At 41.4% G+C, this 22,746-nt stretch overlaps 1 pseudogene; it reads left to right on the top strand.

Moving 5' to 3' along the window:
* The first annotated feature begins 19,625 nt into the window (after positions 1-19,625).
* LOC113906250 lies at positions 19,626-21,489 on the top strand (annotated as a pseudogene).
* Positions 21,490-22,746: the final 1,257 nt, after the last annotated feature.

The raw sequence follows: 22,746 nt of genomic DNA on the forward strand, positions 1-22,746 counted from the left end.
CTAAGTTGGCTTTGGTGAGTAGGTACCCCAGTATGCCCTCTATCTCTGTCACAGTGGCTATTTTATTCATGAGCCCATCACACCAGGATTAGAGTGGGTAATGATGGAGGCTGGCTGATATCAACTGGCTCAGTTATTATGAATAGTTGGTTGTTTAGTTGTCTATTTATTCCATGGTGTTTACTCTCTTACGGGCATTAACATGAAAAGATTTTCATGTTTCACACCCACTCTTAATAGATCCATCAACATGCTCCTTTCTCAGATTTTTGTTTGTTTGTTTCTGATATTGCAAACATCTTGGTGTTACATCCCTGTCCAGCCAAGCCATTCTCTGTTACTCAGGAGTCTAGAAAATTCTTACTTTGGCTGACTTCTCTTTCCATACGCAATTTATGATCAGATATACCACCTAAAGCTTTGCCCATTAGTAGGATCTCCCCTCATTTCTGCAGGCCACCACTTCATGTGACTGCAGCTCATTAGGAGTCCATTTTCAACTTGTACTCTGACACCAAGCCATCCATAAATCAAGCTTGGCTCTTTCCTGCCTTCATCAGGTAGTTATAAGGGGCCTCCCATCTGGTCAGAGACGTTAGCTAAGGTTAAGTACAACAGTGGTGGATGACACGGGCTTCTGTAGTTTTCACCTTCTGGCCCTGCCCATGCCTGATCCTGGATGTCCTATTTCTGTCTTGCAACTGATGGCTTTTGTGCCTGACCAACTTTGTGATTTGGTGGGTCTGATAGACCCTGCATAATGGGGAGCTCTGGCTGCATGATCCCTTAGTATCATAATCAGATGATCCATCTCTACCAGGGTCCAGCAGCTTGCAAGGAGTCCTCTTTCAAATTGTGTGTAGTTCTCTGTCATGGACGGCATGCCCTTGCTCCAAAAGCTTAGAGTTCTATATTATGATTCTCCTGTGGGTTTGCCATACATTCTGCACAACATCCTTTTTGAGCATAAGATCCTCTGGGTCAACTAGATTAAGCGGCAGGCTGCTCGTACACACTCTGAACCTGCTGCATGTCCTTCCCTCTGAGCCCCGCTCACAGCTGGCAGCCTTCCTGTCACTTGTGTATTCTCAAGTTAGGAATGTGCTCTCTCCCCAAAACCCAAAGACTCCTATCACGCATGATGCTTTCTTCTTGGTTGTGAGATGTATAAGATATAGTAGTATCTTTAAGGGGTGGGATGTCCTGGAATGCCCCTGATTGTTTGGTATTGACAGAAGGCTTTATATTTCATCCTCTCGAGATCTCTCTCACTAGCTAGTTTTTCTCTTTCTCCTCTCCCTCCTTTAGCTAGTATTCTCATCCTTGCTCCCTGTCTCTACCTATCAGTAGGTTGATCTTTCTTCCCACAAAGTCTCCAATGTCCTTGCTATTCAGTGGATGTTCATCAAGTAGATGAGCACGACACTGTGGACATAATGAACATACATATTCTGTAGACTGCTTAGGGGGTCCTGGTCTTTTCAGACTCTACTGAGAGGGTGGGAAGTATGCATCAATTGAGGCAAGACTATAAATGTATATTGCTGTCAGTTCCATTTGAATTGCTTCTAGTTCTCCTTGTTGATAGAAACAGAAATGAGTTAATTCATTATTAGGTCAATGCCCTTCTACCATGCACCCAAAGCTGTGTTTTCACCCAGAAGAGCTAATTAAGATCATTAAGCAAGGTGTTAATATGCTCTAGAAAGATATTACTTCTAGTGTAATGGTTCCAACTGGGGCTATGACTTGGTGAAGTTTTGAGGATCATCCAACCTGATCCCTCTGTTTTTTGTAGAAATCACACTGGAGAATTAAGTGAGGGTGGGATAGAGACCCCCACCTCATGTATGCTTTAGGTTTTAGGGGTGGCTTTACTCTTTGCCATTCCCACATAGAAAACCGTATCATCTGTCATTGACTGTCTTGGTTGGGGGCCTTCCCCATGGCAATAGCTCCTACTCTATAGTCCAAGGAGCACCTGTATGGGGGTTCTCCCAACTGCCAAGTGTGTCCCTTCCAATTATACAATCAGCAGTCAAGGAAATGACCACAGGGTGGATCCATTGGCCCAGCAGACCTACTGTGAGCCAAGCCTGGCTGGAGCTCCATTTATTACCTGGTCTCCATATGCTCCCATTCTAACAGGGGCCACGATGACCCCAACGTATCAATATCACCACTTTGGGCCCCCAAGTATTAATATCACCACAGACTTTCTGTCCAGCAGTCCTTAAATATCTGGGTATTTCCCTTTCTCCAGTGTGTGGTTACTTGAATCATGATGGTAGTTACATTTAGGGAAGGGCTGGGGAATAATTTTTGTCAACCTTTGCCATGGTGTTTTAGGGTCCTTCTCATAGGTCCTGGCCTCTCCTTCAGGCAATGGGCTCAGATCTAGAAACTGGGCAAGGAGTCGTACTTCTATTGAGGCAACTGTGCTCAATCTCTTGATTGTTCATCCTTGATTCCCTTGTCTATAAACTCAGCAACACCCTTCTGACTGCTTGTACAGTGTGGGAAGCCTGGGAACCCTGTGCTCTACTAGTTAGCTCACAGCTCTCTGTCCTGGTTGCCTTCCTGACTTGCATGCTCATTATTATTAGACCCTCCTCTCTTCTAATCATTATATATGACCAGCTGACTTTGATTCACTAGCATCCCCATTGCTAACAGGGAGTGCAGTTTAAAACAGTAATTCCCGTCATGTCCTCTGGTCAGCACTGATTTCTCAGTGATGCGGGTGCCCCTCGCATTCATGTATTCCACATGGTTCTGGTGGCCCTCAGGTGGGCAGGCCCTTCTAAGTTGTCCTGAGTTGGATCAAGAGGGGCCAGACACTTATGCTCCTATCACGGTCACTGTGCAGACTGCCCCTGGGAAGGAAGGGGCCCAGCCCTGAGAAAGACAGCTCTGTTCCACTTTGGGCAATTCTAGAAAGAACAGACAATTGGGGCAGTCAGCTGCTAGTGCTCCAAGCATCTTGGGAATAAGCCCTTTGTTGCTAAAGAGGGGGTCTGGGGGGTACGTCCCAGCCTTCACCATACCTAGGAGAGCTACTCGAATGTTCCCAGCTCTCTGAACCTTTTGTCCCTTTGTCCACCATCTGCCACCACTGTCTGGGATTTCTACTTCACAAATTTGCAGGAAAATTTAGATCAAAATATTTCTAAAAACATTCAGATATTTGCAAATTGGCAAAGATTAATTAGCCAAGAAATTGCTTGATTCTTCCACTTTAACTCTTAAATTATATGATGTCTATCACATAAAGCATTCATGAACTAGAGCTTAGATATGTATGTTTTAGAGATTATAGGCTTGAATCAACAAACCAAAGAACTTCACAACAAATATAGGCAGATTCTCACTTGAAAAGTGCTCAGGGCCCCGTGTAACTCTGGTCCTATAGGCCAGTATGCATCCCTTCTGCCTGCTCTCTGAAAGCAGGAAGCTAAAGGAGGACCTGGGCTGCCCTGGGGCTCCAAACAAGGGTGCAAAGGTGAATCTAGGTGTCCAGGAATAGGGGCCCAGAGTTAACGAGGTGAGAATATGCTTCCGACCTGCTGAAGCCTCAGTATCGGGACACAGTCACTCTGCTCAGACCAGGGGATGGTGTCGGAGTGTAGGTGACAGGAGGTGCCCACGGACACGTGGCGGGTGACATTGCAGAGAGGCTCGAGAGGTCTGGGCAGGAATGGAAGGACCGTGGGTTCAAAGGCTGAACACCCAGGTCTGTGCTCAGTCCACAGGCAGCGTGACTTCTAGAATTGCCAGGCATTTTCATGAGGCTGGTGTCTAAGTTGAGACTGGACTTTCAGCAGATGTTTATTTCACAGCGTGTCTTCTGGGTGAATTTTCTACGGATTTTCAGTTTCTCCCCCAGCAAGTGTCAATTCTTCTGCTTGCCAAGTTTCGCTCCCTTCTAGACAACCACTCACTCCTCAACCTCAAATTATTTTCACTGCTCAACACCCTATTCTCTCACTGGCTGACTTCCTGCTAACACAACTCCCTCTTGGTACTTCAAGGCCCTTGCTCACTCTTTTTCTATTCTTTCCTTTACTCTATCCAATTTCCACCCTTCCTTTAAGCTCCCTCTAAAAATTTACCTTCTGTGTGAAAATTGTTTGACTTTCCCCAGAGATTCCTCTTTCTCTTCTCTGCAATCCTATGGTAGCTAGAGGCACATCAATGGAAGCTGAATAAAGTACCTATTGTTTAATAATGCTTGCAGAGTGTTTCATGTATATTAACTCTTCTCACCCTAAACATAAGGGCTTCTTACAGAAAGAGTCCAAATCTTCCTGCATTTTTGGTAGGCACACACAGTTCTTGGTGAACGCTGGCTGATGCAGCTATTCTTTCCTTATCCTTCAGCTAGAATCATCGAAGCTAGTAGCGCAGCCCCATATACACCCTAGGGCTGAGGATATAGCAAAGTCCACACTTATCACTCCTTCTGCCCAATCCAGAAGAGTTATATGCATCAAAAACCATATCAACCTTTAGGCAAGATCCTGAGTTGTCATGTATTCCATCAGATTGTTTCAATTTGGAAATTTTTACTTTCTGTTTTGCACAGTGGTCTGACTATGCTACCAATGTACTTCACTTACGAAGACTGTTGGCTCCTGCTTTGTTCTCAGCCTCTTTGTCTCATGTCAAGTGTTCTTAAGCCCACTAATTGATCGCGATGTTATGGAGGGTCGAAGAGAGCCAGGCTACTGAAGAGTCAGGTCACTACTCAGAGGGGAAACTGAGGCATGAACCCAGTAACACAGGCAAGGCCAGTATTGTAGGAAGTGCCTCAGTGAGCACTTTGATTCTTGGGATGCTTGCCAAGACTTCAGATAACCTGAAAGTTGTTATCTTTCTGGAAAGATAAAGCCTGGAAAGGCTGAGATGCTGAAACACTGATACTTTCTTCTCTAGTGAGGCAGTCAGGATGTCCTGGAGAAAGTAACAACCTCAAACTGTCAATGGCTTAAAATAGCACAGGTTGATTTCTTGCTTACCTGCCAGCTAGAGATGGAGGTATAGGGTCAGGAGTAGGTCTGCTCCACAGAGACATCACTCAGGATCACAGGCTGACAAGATGCTATCGATTCTGGTGCTGGTGTCTCACCAGGAGGCTCCGGTTTGCCTCTGTGTTTGCTGCCTTGAGTACAAGCAGTTCAGTATTTTGGACTCTTGTGCTCATATTTCATTGGTCCAAATTACTCATGTGGACACACTAACTTCAAAGAGTAGGGCTATGTCATCTTCTTTATACCTGGAAGGAGAGGAGAATGAGATGTTGGGACACTAGCAAAGCCTGTCAGACAGAGTCAGAATTGACTCAAACTGGGTTTTCTATGGCTACATAGGTAGACCTCATTTTATTGTGCTTTATATTATTGCACTTTGCAGACTGTGTTTTTTGCAAATGGAAATTTGTGTAAGATTTGGTAGTTGCAGGTGGTAAAAAACCTGCCTGCCAATGTAGGAGATGCAAGAGAGGTGGGTTCAATCCCTGGAGTAGGAAATGGCAACCCACCCAGTAATCTTGCCTGGAAAATCCCATGGACAGAGGAGCCTGGCGGGCTATACAGTCCATGGGGTCGCAAAGAGTCAGATACAACTGAGCATGCACACACACGTACATAAATTTGTGGCAACCCTGCATCAAGCAAGTCTATTGGCACCGTTTTTCCAATAGCATTTGCTCACTTCTTATTTCTATGTAACATTTATGCAATTATCCCAGTATTTCAAACTTTTTCGTGTTATGAGATTTGTTATGGTGACTGTGATCAGTGATCCATGATGTTACTACAGTAATTGTTGGGAACACCATTAATCACTCCCATATAAGACAACTAACTTAACTGCTAATTGTTATATATGTTCTGACTGGTCCACCAACCAGCCATCCCATCTCTCTCCCTCTCCTCAGGCCTTTCTATTCCCTAAGACTCAGCAGTATTGAAATGAAGCCAGTTAATAACCCTACAATGGCCTCTAAGTGTTCAAACAAAAGAAAGGGTCATATGTCTCTTATCTTAAATAAAAATCTAAAAATAAGATTAAACTTAGTGAGGAAGGCATGTCCAAAGCCAGGATAAACTGAAAGCAAGTCCTGTTTTGCCAATCAGCCAAGTTGGGTGTGCAAAGGAAAAGTTCTTAAAGGAAATTTAAAATGCTACTTCAGTGAACACACCAATGATAAGAAAGCAAAACAGCCTTATTATATGGAGGAAGTTTTAGTGGTGTTGATAGAAGGTCCAGTCAGCCACAACATTTGCTTATAAAGCTTAATCCAGAGCAAGGCTCTAATTCTCTTCAGTTCTACAAAGTTGAGAGAGGTGAGGGAGCTGCAGAAGGAAAATTTGAAGTTAGGAGAAGTTGGTTCATGAGGTTTCAGGAAAGCTGCCATTTCCAGAAAGTGCTAAGTGAAGCAGCAAGTGCTGATATAGAAGGCCCAATGAGTTATCCAGAAGAGCTAACAAAGATCATTAAGCAATTGATGGCTACCAATTTTTCTGTGTCTTCTTTTGGAAGAAGACTCCACCTAGGACTTCCGTAGTTACAGAGGAGAAGTCAATGCTTGGCTTCAAAAAGCCCAACTGATACTCTTGTCTGGGGCTATTGTAGCTGGTGACTTGAAGTCATTGTTCATTTCCCATTCTGAAATTCTGGGGCCCTTAAGAATTATGCTAATCTACTCTGCCTATGCTCTATAAGTGGAACAACAAAGTCTAGATGACAGCACATCTGTTTACAGCATGGTTTAATGGAAAGTTTAAGCCCACTCTTGAGACCCATCGCTCAGAAAAAACGATGGATGTCTGATGGAGACATACTCTGCAAATGCTATAGAAAAATCCAAACAGATTTTTTGGCCAACCACCCCAAACTTCATCAACCACCATCCTGATCAGTCAGCAGCCATCAACATGGAGGTAAGACCCTCCACCAGCAAAAAGATTGATTTGCTACAGGCTCAGATGACAGTTAGCAATTAGGTATTTTAAATTAAGGTATGTACATTGCTTTTTAGACATAATGCTATTGCATGCTTCATAGACCACAGTATATGTAAGTATAATTTTTATATGCACTGGGAAATTTAAAAATTGGTGTGACTTATTTTATTGCAATATTTGCTTTATTGTGGTGGTCTGGAACTGAGCTCACAGTATCTTTGAGATACACTTTATGTCATTGCATGAGCTTGGTAGGAAATGAGTTGTTGTCTGGTACTAGGAAGAATAGAATAGTAGGAAGAGCTAGCAGTCAAATCCATAGGATCAAAAAGTCTTCTCTAAAGTAAAATACATTCTGAAATATAAGCACAATTTAGAGTCTAGAACTATAATTCATCTTTGAGTGGGTCAACTCTAGTTTCTGGACATACATCTTCTAATTCATTAAGTAATGCCACCCTTGTATATGAGAACAATATAAAGCTAAACCAACTACCATCAGAATTGGCTCTTTTTTTTCTTCCAGTAAAGAAGATGTGTTTCTACAATGAATTATCATGCCCTTTCTCCTTGTTCTTATTATGAAAATCACACCATGTATGAGCTGATTGTCTCTGCCTGGAGTTGTGGCCCATTACTATAAAAAAAAGCCCTATAACTGGTCAGGGAATTGAGCCGTCTTCTTTGATTTTATTATCATCATGCCTTGACTGACCTACTCAGTCATTGCATTCCAGGAGATTATAGGAGTAACTTTAGTTTTCAAAAAATGAAATACAACTAATTAGATATAACTCAACTTAAATTCTAAAAAATTCCTAAATAATTATATGCGCACATAAACTCATATACAGAGACACAAATCTTACAAATTCACTACCTTTCAGAACAAGGAAGTTGTAATTAACAGTTTAAGAACCACTTTGAAGAACCTCTATGATGCCATAGAGTAACAAGACTCATTTCAACTGAAAAATCAACTGTGTAAATATCTCTGCCATAGATCCCTCAGTGGACACTCAAAAGAAGTGTTCTGTTTATAGGCAGGGCTTCGAATGTGAAGATTAACAGTGGGGAAGGGTTTCAAAGTGAGGAATAAGAATGGGGGATTACAATTACAGATGATTTAAGTTGGTTTAGACTTGAGAATCTTTGTAAGAAGGTGCACCCTGTATACTCCAGCATGTCCGTCGTTAAGGTGTTGGTCCTAAAACTTTTGTCACCTCTCAGACTGGAAACCACACTGACAGCAATTCTTGTTAGATTGAGCCATGCAAGGTTGGAAGAAGCTTAGAAATTGCTTATGGATGTCCATGCTGTGGTTATTTGCCTGGAGAAGCACTCCCTTCTTAACAACCAGCTGTCGTAGGCTTTTCTTGGCTCCAGGTGAAGAGGTGACTTCCCTCTTTGGTTCAGTGTTCATAATTGGGCTTTCTGTTAGCAGAGGTGGTGAGAAAACAATGCTAATGAGGTCGAGGGTTCAATGCCCACGTGGGTCAGTTAGCTTTCTTTTGTTCTCTGGCCAAAAGTCTATGTTCTTTCACTGTGTCCAGCTACTATGATGACAATAGAGATTGGGAGAGAATAAGGGAATGTGGATGAGCCTCTAATTCTACTCTTCCTATGGTGGAAAACAACTCCAAATCATGTCCTTTTGCAGCAAAGTAATCTTCACGGTTGAAGGACTGCCCCTTAAGAAGCATTAAGGAAAATGAAAGATACATAGTTTCACAGTGGTGGTGAAGAGGTTGAAACTACAGGATCAGAGCTCACAGCTGCAGCATTGCTTGGTCATTTATACTAAGAAGAAGACAGCAGTTGTAAAGAGGATGATTATTTACAGCCAATTTTCAGTTTCTTATTAGCCAAAGTTTCAACATTTCTAGACATCTGTGTGGGGGCTTCCCTGGTGGCTCAGTGGTAAAGAATTTTCCTGCCAATGCAAGGAGACATGGCTTTGATCCCTGGGTCGGGAAGATCCCCTGGAGAAGGAAATGGCAATCCACTTCAGCAATCCCCTAGAATTCTTGCCTGGGAAATCCCATGGACAGAGGAGCTTGGTGGGCTACAGTCCACGGAGTCATGAAAGAGTCAGATACGACTCAGCAACTAAACAACAAAAATGTAAGGAGTAAAGTGAGTCGGTTTGAGTTTCATATCTTCTTTTTTTCCTCAGCCACTGTCTGTTGAAGATTCTAATGAACAATAAAACACCCTTTGATAGAAAGAGAAGAGAAGAGAGAAGGCCAAAGTAATCCCACAAACAGAGCTCACCCCTGGAGTGTCTCAGATCTGGCTTCTTAATCACGATTCATAATTCCTCATGCTATGTCCTGTTTTCTCAGAATTACTATATCTTCTGTAAAGTTAGGTAGCAATATAAATCAAAGTAGGCACTAACCAACCATGATGGAAAACCTATGGGCTTCTACATTGGCCTTATGACTCCTCAGCTTTGTGTATAGGTGTATGTCCGTGTGTGTGTGTCTGTGAGTGCACTTGCACTCACATACATGGGGAAGCTTCTTAACTGCTTTGAACCTCAGATTCCTTGCTTGTGAAAAGGGGATATTAAAGTTTATCTCATAGATCTGTTGGAAGATTAGATGACCAAAGAAGAAATCTTGGCAAGTCTAGTGTGGTACCTGGAATGTTATATTTTCCCTAATGACTAGAGTTCCATTTACCAACACTGCATATATTTATTCTAGTTGGTTGTGTATATTAGTTCATTCCTTTTCATGGCTGATCAGTATTCCACTGTGTGAAAGTAAGACAATTTGCCAATTCGTTTGCTGAAGGATATTTGTATTGTTTCTAGTTTTCAGAGATTATGAATAACTGTGCTCCAAATATTCACACAGGTTTTCATTTCTCTAGGAGTGGGTTTTCTGGATCATATGGTAAGCATATGTTTAACTTTATAAGAAACTACCAACATTTTCCAGAGTGGATGTACAATCTTGCACTCCCATCAGCAATGTATAGGAGTTCCAGTTGCTCCACACCCTTGATAGCACTTGGTATTGTCATGATTTTTTAATTGTTATTTTAGCCATTCTAATAGGAACATAATGATATTTCTTTGTGGTTTTAATGCTCATTTCCCTAATGGCTAATGATGATAAGCATTTTTTCATATGCTTATTTAGCATTACATTTTTTTCTTTGGAGAACCATCTGTTAGATCTTTTGCTCAGCTACTTAACTGGGTGATTTATTTTCTTACTATTGAGTTTTGGGAGTTCTTTATATATCTAGATATAAATCCTTTATTAGATATGCGATTTGCAGATATTTTTCCTACTCTGTAGCTTGTCTTTCTCTTAATCACAGGGTTTTAACAGGGACTGAAGAGTCTATACACTAAGTTCTTTAAAAACTAAATAGACTTGGCTCTTCCTATCAGTTGGGAGGAGGCAATTTGAAAAAAGTTTGCTTTGAGATGCAGACAAACCTGGGTTTGAATCCTGTTAGTTTCCTCATCTGTAAAGGGTAGACCATAGTACTTAACACATAGAATTCCTGGGAGAATTAAATGAGATAATATGTATCAAGGGCTTAGCCTAGTGCCAGGATGTTGTAAATGTTCAGTAAGTATAAAGATCGTATTTTTATTACAAAACCCTCACCTCCAAACCTTTGCATAATCTGCTTCCTCTGCTTGGACTGTCCTTACCCCTTGCTCACTTGTTTTCTTCCAGCTTAAATTGACTCCTATTCAGGGGGTTTTGCTGGACATCACCGGTTTGGACCTGATACCCCTTTTGGTTCCTATGGTACCCTTTAATCATCTTCCTTCACTCTGTATTTTAAGCATAATAAGCTGTGAGTAACTCGAGGGCAGGGCCAATGTCTTTATCATCTAAAATTATTCCAGGTCGTGTTTGATGAATGAATGAATAAATAAATGAATGAGTTCATCTCATGCTTTGTCTGGGAGTTCCAATTAAACATCCCTCAGAGTATTGCCAAATTCAGTCCCTTTAAGACAACCTTAAACATCCCAAATGGATGTCTATGACTTAGCACCAGGATCCGGCTTACAATCAGCCAAACAGACACTGCATCTTTCACAAGTTGGATGCCTACTGGAGAAACTTGAATGCTTTGCATCTATTTACTTTTACCACATGCCATAAAAATTAAAAATACATTGTACCACAAGTGCAGTATTTAGTGTCTCACTTTAATTACATTCAAGTGTGTTGCTAAATAGTCTTGAGAAAACCTTAATGACCAGCTGTTCTATCCTTTTCCCATATGTCAGAAATGGTTTCTGAAATCACATTCTGGGACAGTAAGGTTGTATAATTAGACAGTGTATAGTTAACACTTCTAGATTTTCCGCTTAAACTGTGGACCCTTTACACTAACATATTGTGCGATTCTGCCGGTTTGGCGCAATACAATTAAACGACATGCCAACAGCAATGGAGATATGCAAACTCCATCAGACTTGTTATCACTGCATCATTATTTCCTCATATCTTTTTCATCGTCAGGGTGGCATGCTTTTGTGTGTGTGTGTGTGCTATGCAATATTCAGCATGTTTGGCTGACAAATAAACTTAGTAAAGGGGGCTGTAAATTTTTAATATTCCCTTCATAATGCCATTTATCTCACTAGAATTAGATGTGAGAGTAGCTTTTGCATCCTTTCAAACAAAGAGCTATCACTCAGATACAGAGCAACCATTTAAAGAAACAAAACTAAAATTCCCCCAAGGTGGTAATAGAAGTCAGCATTTTACTCTGCTTTTGGTAGGGAAGTGGGGATTTTCACCTACCCCCAAACTGGGTTTAGGAAGTAAAAGAAGTTGAATTTAGACAATAGGTTGTTGTGAAAATAAGTCATTAGTTACTTTCAGTTGCTTGACTCTCGGTTTAATGAATTGTTTTGGAACCATAATAGCTCATTTGATTAAATTTGCTTAATTGTTTGATTTTTGAGTATAGACACGAGGCTGAAGTAGAAATATAAAATGAGGAAATGGGAAATTCTATCAACTATTAATATTCTTTGGCTCTCCCTTTCCTTCTCCCTCAAAAGAAAATCTCCTTGACATTGTCCCAAATCTCAAGAAAAAAACAGAACTCTGATTTCTGATTGAGAGTTGCCCAGATAAATATAGTAAGACCAAGTCACAGCTGAAGCTTTCTCAAGTCCTAAAGCAGCAAATTCATTTTTGAAAAAGGCTGAGAGAGCTTCACCATTCTAAGACCGATTTACACCATATTTTTTCTTCTAAGCTTGAATTTCCAATGACTTATTTAGATGTAAGCACTGACAGCTGTAATCATGCTTTAAATCTTGCTTTGTATCCTTAGTTATAATGTTGTTCAATTAATATTCAGAATAATGGAAGTGATGTGCCGTTTTGAAAAAGACTTGAATACAGTCCAATGCTTTGGGAAACTGACTCTCGAGAGGATTAATCAGCATTTAAAACTTGCATTAATAAAAATCTGATCTTCCGCCATGCGGCATGCATAATACTTTTCATTTTTTAACATTTTAGTTGAATAATGTGGCATCCTTTGTCCTGATTTTTAAAATGATTTTAAAATTGAGCTCCTTCAGATCAATTTTGTCTTGACCCTTGTACATAATTGGACACTTGCAATTTAAAAATACAAGGATGCTCTTTTGCATGGTGTGCTAAACTGTGTTTCCATTATTAAAGATAAGGACGATAGTGGACTACGAGTTAGTACTTAGCATTTCAGACTTTTCCCCTCCATTTATACGGAAAGAGTTTTCAATCTTTCTTCAGAGCTCAATTATCTAAACCCAGTCCCTGAGAGAAAAAGAGCTAAAAACTACATTTTAATAACAAAAAATGATCAGTGGGAATAGGATCTTTTGCTGTAAATGGTATATATCAAACAATCGATGATTAGTGGTCTCTTTTTGTTTTTAAATCAGCATAAGTAACCCTGAGTTATTTACGTGTAAACAAGGATTCAGGTTCTAAAGCTAAAATAAAAGGACACGACGGAAAATGAACTGGGAGATGGTGGATGCAGGGCTCTGTTTGGCTTATAGCTAAATGGGAATGAAATCAATTTTAGTAACAGGGAAGAAAGATGATTTTGAGAGCAGAATAGAAAAAAATTGCTGTTTTACTTTACCGTTTCACTAGTAAAGTGATCGGATGCTTTATGACCAGAAGTGAAGTCAAGTTAGCACGTGCTCTGTGGGTTTTCTCTCTCGTTAGACCAGAGGCTTGCTTACTGGCCCAGGACCCACTGCTTTTCCTCTGCTGAGACCACGTTCCACACTACTGACCATGGTGCTAAATATGACCTGGAAGGATCTTTCTTCCCTTTGCAGGATTTTAGGAAAATCTGTTGGTTTCCATGATAAAGCAGTGGGCACCTCCGTGCAAATTCTTACTGCTGCTGGGCCATATTAGGATTTTGTAGCAGGTGCAGCAAATGGTCAATGAATGCTCATTGGAAGACTTTTTTTAAAAGCCCCAGTTAAGTGCCTGCCTGCCTGCCGTGGTTGCACGGGTTTCTGCTCAGAACTTTGCTCACCTGGTCCTCCTTCCCAGCAGAGGTTTCTCTGCTTTGGCGGCTTCTTTGAGTCCCATGACTGCCCTGAGATGAGGGTGAGGGGATGTATAGAGAGCGATGGAGACCCTCAGAAAAGTGGGGGCAGCTGCCATACTGAAGGAGCTAAAGGTTCCACGTGTGGGGGGAAATGGGTGTCAGGGCCATCCGCTTCTGAGTCAGGGGCTGACACAGGCAGGGCAGATGTTCAAGAGAACAAGAGCATTTCTTTAAGACTCCGCTGAAGACTTGGAAAAGGCAATGGCACCCCACTCCAGTACTCTTGCCTGGAAAATCTCATGGACAGAGGAGCCTGGTGGGCTTCCATCTATGGGGTCGCACAGAGTTGGACACAAGTGAAGCGACTTAGCAGCAGCAGCCACTGAAGACTTCCCTGGGAGTTCAGTGGATAAGACTCTGCACTTCCCCTACCAGGGCCCTGGATTCAATTCCTGCTCAGGGAACTAGATCCCACATGCTGTGTGGCACAGCAAAGAAAAAAAAAAGATACCAGTGAAGTGCTTGCATCATACCAACAGCTAAGGGCATGTTATATTAATGAGGGTATTAAAAACATAAAGCTTGAAAAACACTGAAACCTGTGCCTGACAGAAGCGTTGGTAGCAAAAGCATTTTTATTTGCAGACTGACTACATTTGTGGAGGTGGTTGGGTCTTGGTTTGAATGGAGACAGAACAGGAACCACAGCCTCTGTCCTTCTCATAGGAAAGAGTCTTGTGTTCGAAAAGTCTCTTTCTTGGAGTACTGAAAAGGCTTTTGCGAGTTGGTTTCCTTGTTTTCCTTACTTTGTAACATTTTTCTCCGCCTGTGGCTGCTGGGGAGGTAGGCAACAGAGCTGGGCCCTGGGCCCAAGTGGGTACCCTGCTCTCTCCTGCGGGACAGAGGTGGGGGCCTGCTCCCTGGGTGCAGTTCCCCAGCATCCTGGCATTTGGGAAATTTGTTTAACCTCCTGGGGAAAGATTGCACCATCTCTGTTTTGGGGACAAATTACGAACATTTTGACAGCCTCAAGGCCCACTCCATTTAGCCCAGTATAACCTTTCTAAAACTCAAATCTTTAAGATTAGGTCAGTGCCTTGCTGTAAAATGTAAACAAATGATTTACCTTGGCCTATTAAAATAAATCCCAAGGCTTTAATATTACCAACTCTGCCTTCACTCTCTGACCCCAGACCAGCCCCCAGGCTGTATCTTCTCCTTTTCTTCCACTGTTTTCAGACACCTTGGTCTCAAGTCAGAGTAGCCTAGACATCACTCCTTGAACAGAAGTGCTTTTCCTCTCCCTGTGTCCTTGCTCCAAGAACATCCCCTCCTTTGCCCTTTGCCTGCATGGAGAGCTCCTACTCATCCTTCAGTGCCCAACTCAAATGCCCCTTCCTATCTGCGGCTTCTCCTGCACTCCCTGGTGCTCTCTCCTCCTTCCACGTCCTCCACCCTGTCCCCCTCAAGAAGAGTGGGGATCATCACTCCTCTAGCTGTGGCTCCTCTACTAAAACAACTATCACTCCATCTACAGGTGTTTTTTGTTGTTTCTCTCACAGAATTGTGGAGAAGGCAATGGCAACCCACTCCAGTGTTCTTGCCTGGAGAATCCCAGGGATAGGGGAGCCTGGTGGGCTGCCGTCTATGGAGTCGCACAGAGCTGGACACAACTGAAGCGACTTAGCAGCAGCAGCCACAGAATTCTGTGTTATGCAAGAGTTAGAATATTAACTCCAAAGTCATTGGGGCTTCCCGGGTGGCTTAGTGGTGAAGAATCTGCCTGCCAGTGCAGAGACGCAGGAGATGCAGGTTTGACCCCTGGGCCAGGAATATTTCTGTATCATGGCAACATGATATAGAGATTAAACAAAACAATGAAAGTGAAAGTCGCTGAGTCGTGTCAGACCCTTTGCAACCCTATGGACAGCTCCTCTGTCCATGAAATTCTCCAGATAAGAATACTAGAGTGGGTTGCCATTCCTTTCTCCAGGGGATTTTCCAGACCCAGGGATCGAACTCGAGTGTCCCGCATTGCAGGCAGATTCTTTATCATTTGAGTCAACAGATAAATCCCATGGATAGAGGAACCCGGCAGGCTATAGTCAATGAAGTGCAAAAGAGTCAGACATGACTTAGCGACTAAACAACAACAATACTTTTGTTAAGTGAATAAATGAATGGGCAAGTTGAAGAGTCTTAGATTGCAGATGTAACTAGGGTTCTCTGAAAATCACAGTATGTGACAAGTACCTTTTTAGGCCCCAGACATTTGCCCTATATTTTCTACTGAGATTTCTTTCTTCTAACTTCAAGCTTACCTATAAAAATATAAATGCTATTGATTCTCTGTGGATCTGAAAATTTTTTTAAATTTCCAAGAGTGTCAAATGAAGCATACCTTGGTCTGCATAAACATGGTCATCTTCTCACTGCTTGGGACTTGCAGGGGGGAAAAAAAAAAACTCATCATGAGAAATGGTGCAGATGGTATATTTGGCATCACCAGCCCGCGTCGATCAGAGATGCATTTATTTACATGACTTTGTTTGCATTGTGACCATTTATCTGGGTCCTTGCTCACATTTAACCTTTTGGAGGATCGGCGGGGACTGAGCCATTTTGCCCTTGGGATCGGATGAGGCGAGCCCCCTGTAGGGATGATGTTTGCCTTTCTTCCTACCTGCAAAGCATGCATTTCTTACAGCCTCAGAAAACATTTGGTTATGTTATCTCGTGGGTCCAGGAGGAGTGTGGTGTGTGCCAAATTTAAGAGCCATTGCCAAATGCCATGGTTCGCATTATGTAGACAGCGTGCCAGTGGAACTGGCGCTTCTCGTTGTAGATTGGAGCTCTTGCCTCAGAGGCAAAGGATCCCCATTAGTCGTTTCCAACTGGGATCATGCCCTTTGCCTTCACTTTTGAGATATCTTTGTGTGAGTGTACAAACCATGGCTTACAGGCACAGCTGATAGACCACTGTGACTGATCTCTTCCAGGCTGGGATGGTGAGCCCCCTAAAGGGCACCAAAATGGTCTCAGCCCCCAAGGGTGACTTGGAGATGCTGAGAAACAGCATGGTGCCTTGGAAAGGGTCTTAGAAAGCTTGGTTCTGGGTCTGTAAAATGGGGACAATTTACTTACTTTTTCTGAGCTTTGGTTTCCTCATCTTTCAACAGGAATAATCAGAGTTATTGTCATGACAATTGACCTAATTCACACAAAGCATTTGGTGTAGTAACAGACACCAAGTCAGCCCTCAATAAAAGTTTTTGTTATTAATACTATCATGATTACTGATACGTCTTGCTTGGTGGTTGTGAAGATTAAATAACTGGTATTGAAGTGCTCTGTGAATCTGCAGAGCTCAGCAGATGTGAGGAATGCTTGCTTCAGCAGGGGGGAAGGGTAATTGCTTATAAAGGCTCTGTCAAAACATGTTTCAACATGATTCTCTGGCCAAGAGTCCCCAATATTTTTTAAATAAGAAGCTACTGAGTCAGACAGAGAAAGACAAACACTGTATGACATCATTTATATGTGGAATCTAATAACCAAACTAGTGAATAAAACAAAAAAAGAAGTAGACTCACAGATAATAGAGAACAAACTAGCGGTTACGAGAAGGGAGAAGGAAGAAGGAGGGGTAACATAAGAGGAGGGGTAAAAGGGCTGTTATGGGATTATATGAAATCTTTTTTTTTTTTTTCATTAAAAAAAACTTTTTTATTATGTGTTTCAGGTTTTCAGCATTAAAATTTAACATCTATATGTACTACAAAGTGATTATCACCTTAAGTCCAGTTACCAAGCCATTTTAACCTTCACGTTAAAGAAAAAGAGCTCTCCTAAAGTGCTTTGAAGCACAAGGAAAGTTATTTTCAACCTACTGAGCAGCAGAAGGAGTAGTGGTAGATGATACAACTTGCTAATTCTTTTTCATAATTAATTTCTGCCAATGGGTAATGAAGTTAAACATGGATATTTGTTGTGAGTTTCTGTCTGTTTTCACTTTATAGTATTGGGGAAGGGTCCTAGAGACAGAATCCTGTCTCCCCAAAGTCTTATGTTGAAACCCTAATCCCACAGTATGACTATATTTGGAATAAGAAAGTAATTAAAATGAAGTAAAATCATAAGGGTGGATGGAGCCCTGATCCATCAAAGGGGATTAGTGTCCTAATAAGACTGTACGAGAGGGCCCATGCTCTTTCTTTCTTCTCCGTGTGAGAACATAGCATGAAGGCAGACATCTACTAGCCCGGAGAGAGCTCAGCAGAAACCAGCACCTTGACCTTGGACTGCCCAGCCTCCAAACCTCTGAGAATATAAAGTCCTGTTTTTTAAGCCACACAATGCATGGTATTTTGTTATGGCAGCCCCCGCAGACTACGATACGGGCAGGGGTGCTGAGGACAAGGCGCCTTGAATATCTACCTGCCCAGTCTCCTGTAAAACGTGCTCAGATAAGTCTGTAAAATCAGAGACTGTTTGTAAAACGTTGTCTTTATGTATGGTACTGAGAAGTTAACCCCCAATGATGCATCTGAGTCCCAGAGTTTGTATTTGGGGAACCAACATTCATCTTGAAAAGTCTGTAACATTTTTGAGGATGAAATGTTTGGTATGAAAAGTAGCACTTTGAAAGCAGAGGGTGAATAAAAATGAGAGGAAGAAAGCAAAGAATGAGGGGGGAAAAAAGCTTATATTGGCCTATACAGAATAGAACACTTAGACCAACTGTAGTACTAAATGTTTCCTTTTTAAAAAAAATGTCTCCTAAAACTAACTCCAAATGGAGTCATATAAACCCAAATATTAGAATCAGGGGAATTTTCCAGTGAGGGAGGACATTTTGGTATATCAGTAGTTTAGTTTTCTTGTAAGGAAATAAAAAGGAAATTAATTCAGTGATTTGTTCAGAATAGTTACAAAAACGCACAGTCTCAGAGATCAGTGGGGAATACAGTTCCTGCTGGAGGCAGCAATTGTCTGGTCTCCTAGAGGAGGTAAGTTATTTTATTTGTGTTGAGGTGGAGGAGAGGAAGGGACAGTTTTCTGGTTTCTTTCTCCTTGTCCTGGAAAAGGTGCAGACTTTCGTGGGATATACCTCGCGCTTTCTTGCCTTATTATTCTTTCTCTTTTCTTTTATCCTTGTTCATATTTGCTTGAATTTTCCCACTTTTATCACGATATGACTGATGTATTGTATAAGTTTAAGGTGTACATATGATGGTTTGATATTTGTGTATATTTCAGAATGATTCTAATAATAAAGTTGGTTAATACATCCATCACCTCACAGTTACCTTTTATGCACGTGTGTGTGTGTGTGGAACTTTAAAGATGTATTCTTTGCAACTTTCATGTATATAACAATACTGTTAACTATTGTTACCCTCCTGTACATTAGATCCCCAGAAATCATTCATTTCAAAACTGGAAGTTTGCACCCGTGACCACCTTCATCCGTCCCAGTGCCTCCCCGCCTCAACCCCTGGGCAACCACCAAACTACTCTGTCTCTGTGAGTTTGTTTTTTAGATTCCACATATTAGTGAGATCATCTATTAATAGTGTTTATCTTTGTCTAACTTATTTCACTCAACATAATACCCTCAAGGTTCACATCCATGCTGTCACAAATGTCAGGATTTCCTTTCTGTTATGGCTGAATAATATTCCTGTATGTGTGTGTGTCTCTGTATCTGTCTGTCTCTCTGTATCACTTTTTTTTATTCATTCATCCATTTACAAACAACTTGGGTTGCTTCCATACCTTGGCTTTTGTGAATAACACTGCTTTGAACGTGGAATGCAGATTTCTATTCAAGATAGTGATTTCATTACCTTTGGATATATACCTGAAATTGAAGTTGCTGGATCATATGACAGTTTTATTTCTAATTTTTTGAGGAAACTTTGTACTCTTTTCCATAGTGACTGCACTAGTTTGCACTCCCACCAACAGTGTGCAAGGGTTCCCTTTCCCCCACATCCTTGCCAGCCTTATATCTTGTATTTTTGATGATAGCCATTCTAACAGGTGTGAGGTGATATCTCATTGTGGGTTGTATTTGCATTTCCCCGATGATTCGTGATGTCGTGTGCCTTTCCATGTACCAGTTGGCCATTTGTATGGCTTCTTTGGGAAAATCTATATTCAGGTCCTTTGCCTACATTTAATTGGGTTATTTGGGGGTTTTGCTTTGGTTTGGGGTTGGGTTTTTTTTGCTGTTAAGTTTTATGAACTTCTACTATATTTTGGATATTAACCCCTTATCAGATATATAGTTTGCAAATATTTCTCCCATTCTGTAGTCTACCTTTTCATCTTATTCTTTTGCTGTGCAGAGGCTTTTTAGTTTGATATAGTCCTACTTGTTTATTTTTGCTTTTGTTGCTTGTGCTTTAAGTATCAAATCTGAACAAACACACAAACTAAAATCAGTATTGTCAAAACCAACATCAAGGAGCTTACCCCCATGGTTTCATCTAGGACTTTTGTAGTTTCTGGTCAAGTCATAATCCATTTCAAGTTAATTTTTGTGAGTGGTGTAAGATAGGGGTCTGGTTTCATTATTGAAGAGACTATCTTATCCTCTGAATATTCTTGGTTCCCGTAACAAATACTGGTTGACCACATATGAATGGTTTAGTTTGGGGTTCTCAGTTCCGTTCCGTTGGTCTATGTGTCTGTTTTTATGCCAATACCATACTATTTTGATTACTATAACCTTGTCAAATAGTTTGAAATCAGTAAATGTGAAGCATCCAGCTTTTGTTCTTCTTTCTCAAGGTTGCTTTGGTTATTCAGAGTCTCTCATGTGGTTCCAAATTTCAAGGTTTTGTTTTTTTTTTCCTATTTTTCAAAAGACAGATTTCAGGGTTTTTTATCTCTATTTTTGAAAATTTTCCTGTTTTTTAGTTCTATTTTTTTAAAAGACATTAAAATCTTGGTACAGATTGCATTCCATCTGTAGGTTGCTTTCAGTTGTATGAACATTTTATCAGTACTAACTCTTTCAGTCCAAGAACATGAACTATCTTTTTATTAATTTTTGTTTTCAATTCCTTACATCAATGTTTTATAGTTTTCAGTGTACAGATCTTTCACCTTATGGTTAAGTTTATTCCTAAGTATTTTTATCCTTTTTGATATTGTTACAGGTGGGATTGTTTTCTTTCTTTTTCAGGTAGTTTGTTGTTATTTAATATATAGAAATGTAACTAATTTTTGCATGTTGAGTTTGTTGGCTAAGAAAGGAAATTAGAGTTGCTAACAGGCAAGCTTGAAACATTCAAGGAGAAGCAGAAAAACCAAGACTGTTTGTGAAAGATGCTGCTAAGAAGGGTCAGGAGGCTATCTGTGTATTCTGGCCATAGAGGTGAGGAGGTCAAGGAAGGCTGTGAGCAAGTTGTATGCATCCCAGGCTCACATGAACTCTGTACTCATGGGGATGACGAACACATTAGCAGTCTTACAAGTGACTGGTTCTTGCAGAAGAGCACAGAAGTGATGAAGGCTATTCAGATTCTTGTTAAGATTCCATAAATCTAGTTCAAACAAACAGATTATAGGATACAGATAAAATAAATAGATGAAGAAATGCATGCATTGTCCAAAGAGATGATGAAGGCTGAGGATATGGAGGGATGTTAGAGAACACCTTTGAAAGCATAGATGATCAAGGAGAAATGGAAGAAGCAGCAGAAATGGAAATTAACAAAATTCTATTTGAAATTACAGCAGGGGCCTTGAGCAAAGCAAAATTGGTAAAGCGATCAATGCTGTTATGGAGCCTGAATCTCCAGAAATAATGGCCACCTCAGAAGATAAAGAATGGGAAGAGGCCCTGGAGGCCATGCCTCCCAGCTGGTTGTGCTTAGCAACTAGGGACCACCCTGTTGGGCCTCAGGCTTTTGTCATGGCCCACCTGCTGGGCGTACATACACTCCTCTGATGCAGCTGCCATTTTATGTATCTCTTGCATTACACCTCTGTTGATGAGGCATTGCATTCTGAAGAGGATGCTCTGCTAATATCACTTCACTCTCTGCAGAAATCTTGTGATCTCAACTGGACTCTTCTTATGAGAAATGGTGTGATAAGTGCATCATTTTTTAGGAATACAAATAGAAGTATCTTTTTAGAGGACAAGAAAAGAAATCTGTCTTCTCACAAAGCACTTTTGAGAATAGAACTCATTGCCTGAATGTTAAGGATTCTACTTTTTTGTATGTAAAACACTGTATGCTGCTGCTGCCGCCAAGTCGCTTCAGTCGTGTCTGACCCTGTGCGACCCCACAGACGGCAGCCCACCAGGCTCCTCCGTCCCTAGGATTCTCCAGTCAAGAACACTGGAGTGGGTTGCCATTTCCTTCTCCAATGCATGAAAGTGAAGTCGCTCAGTCATGTCCGACTCCTTGTGACCCCATGGACAGCAGCCCACCAGGCTCTTCCATCCATGGGGTTTTCCAGGCAGGAGTACTGGAGTGGGTTGTCACTGCCTTCTCCAAAAGTTTCCTGTGAGGAAGACACAAAAGTGTGGACATAAGTTTGTTGAGAGAAAGGTCTAGAGAAGAGAATGGATATACCAGTTAAGAGGTTTGAACTTTATCTCAAGGGCAATGGAGGTTTGTTAGAGGGTTTTAAGCACAAAGAGGTTTAAATAGAACTACTTTTTGTGTTGTTGTTAAGGAAGATCTCAGTTGATGATTGTATTCGGGAATTTTTGACGCGATCAATATCAGAGTAGGCGGTGTTTTAAGGAGAGGAAACAGTGGGAAGAATGTGGGACAGCTAGAGATCAGAAAGAGCACGGTTCATAGAAAACTGCTTAGAGCAGAGCGACCACACCAGGAGTTCCAAAGAGAAATGATTAGGGTCAAGCTGCAGCAGGGGGCATAGAGGGGGGAAGAGACACAGAGAACTTGAAAAGACAGAGTGCAGGCTCTGGCTGGATATGTGGGTGAGTGCGGGGGGTCCGTGACTCCCAGTTCAGCCTGGGTGACTGGGGGACACTTATACCACTCCTGACGATAAAAGAGGTGGTACACAGAGCAGACTTTGTCAGGGGAATCTGATCGAAGCAATTTGGTACAGGTTGTTTGGAGATGCTCGTGGAACGCTAGGTTGAGATGGTTCAGCAGGCAAAATGCAATTTAGAAATGAGGTTTGATATAGACATTACAACACTCACCTCAATAGCACAGAGACC

The sequence above is a fragment of the Bos indicus x Bos taurus genome, chromosome 16, assembly GCF_003369695.1.
Source record: "Bos indicus x Bos taurus breed Angus x Brahman F1 hybrid chromosome 16, Bos_hybrid_MaternalHap_v2.0, whole genome shotgun sequence".
Taxonomy (NCBI): domain Eukaryota; kingdom Metazoa; phylum Chordata; class Mammalia; order Artiodactyla; family Bovidae; genus Bos; species Bos indicus x Bos taurus.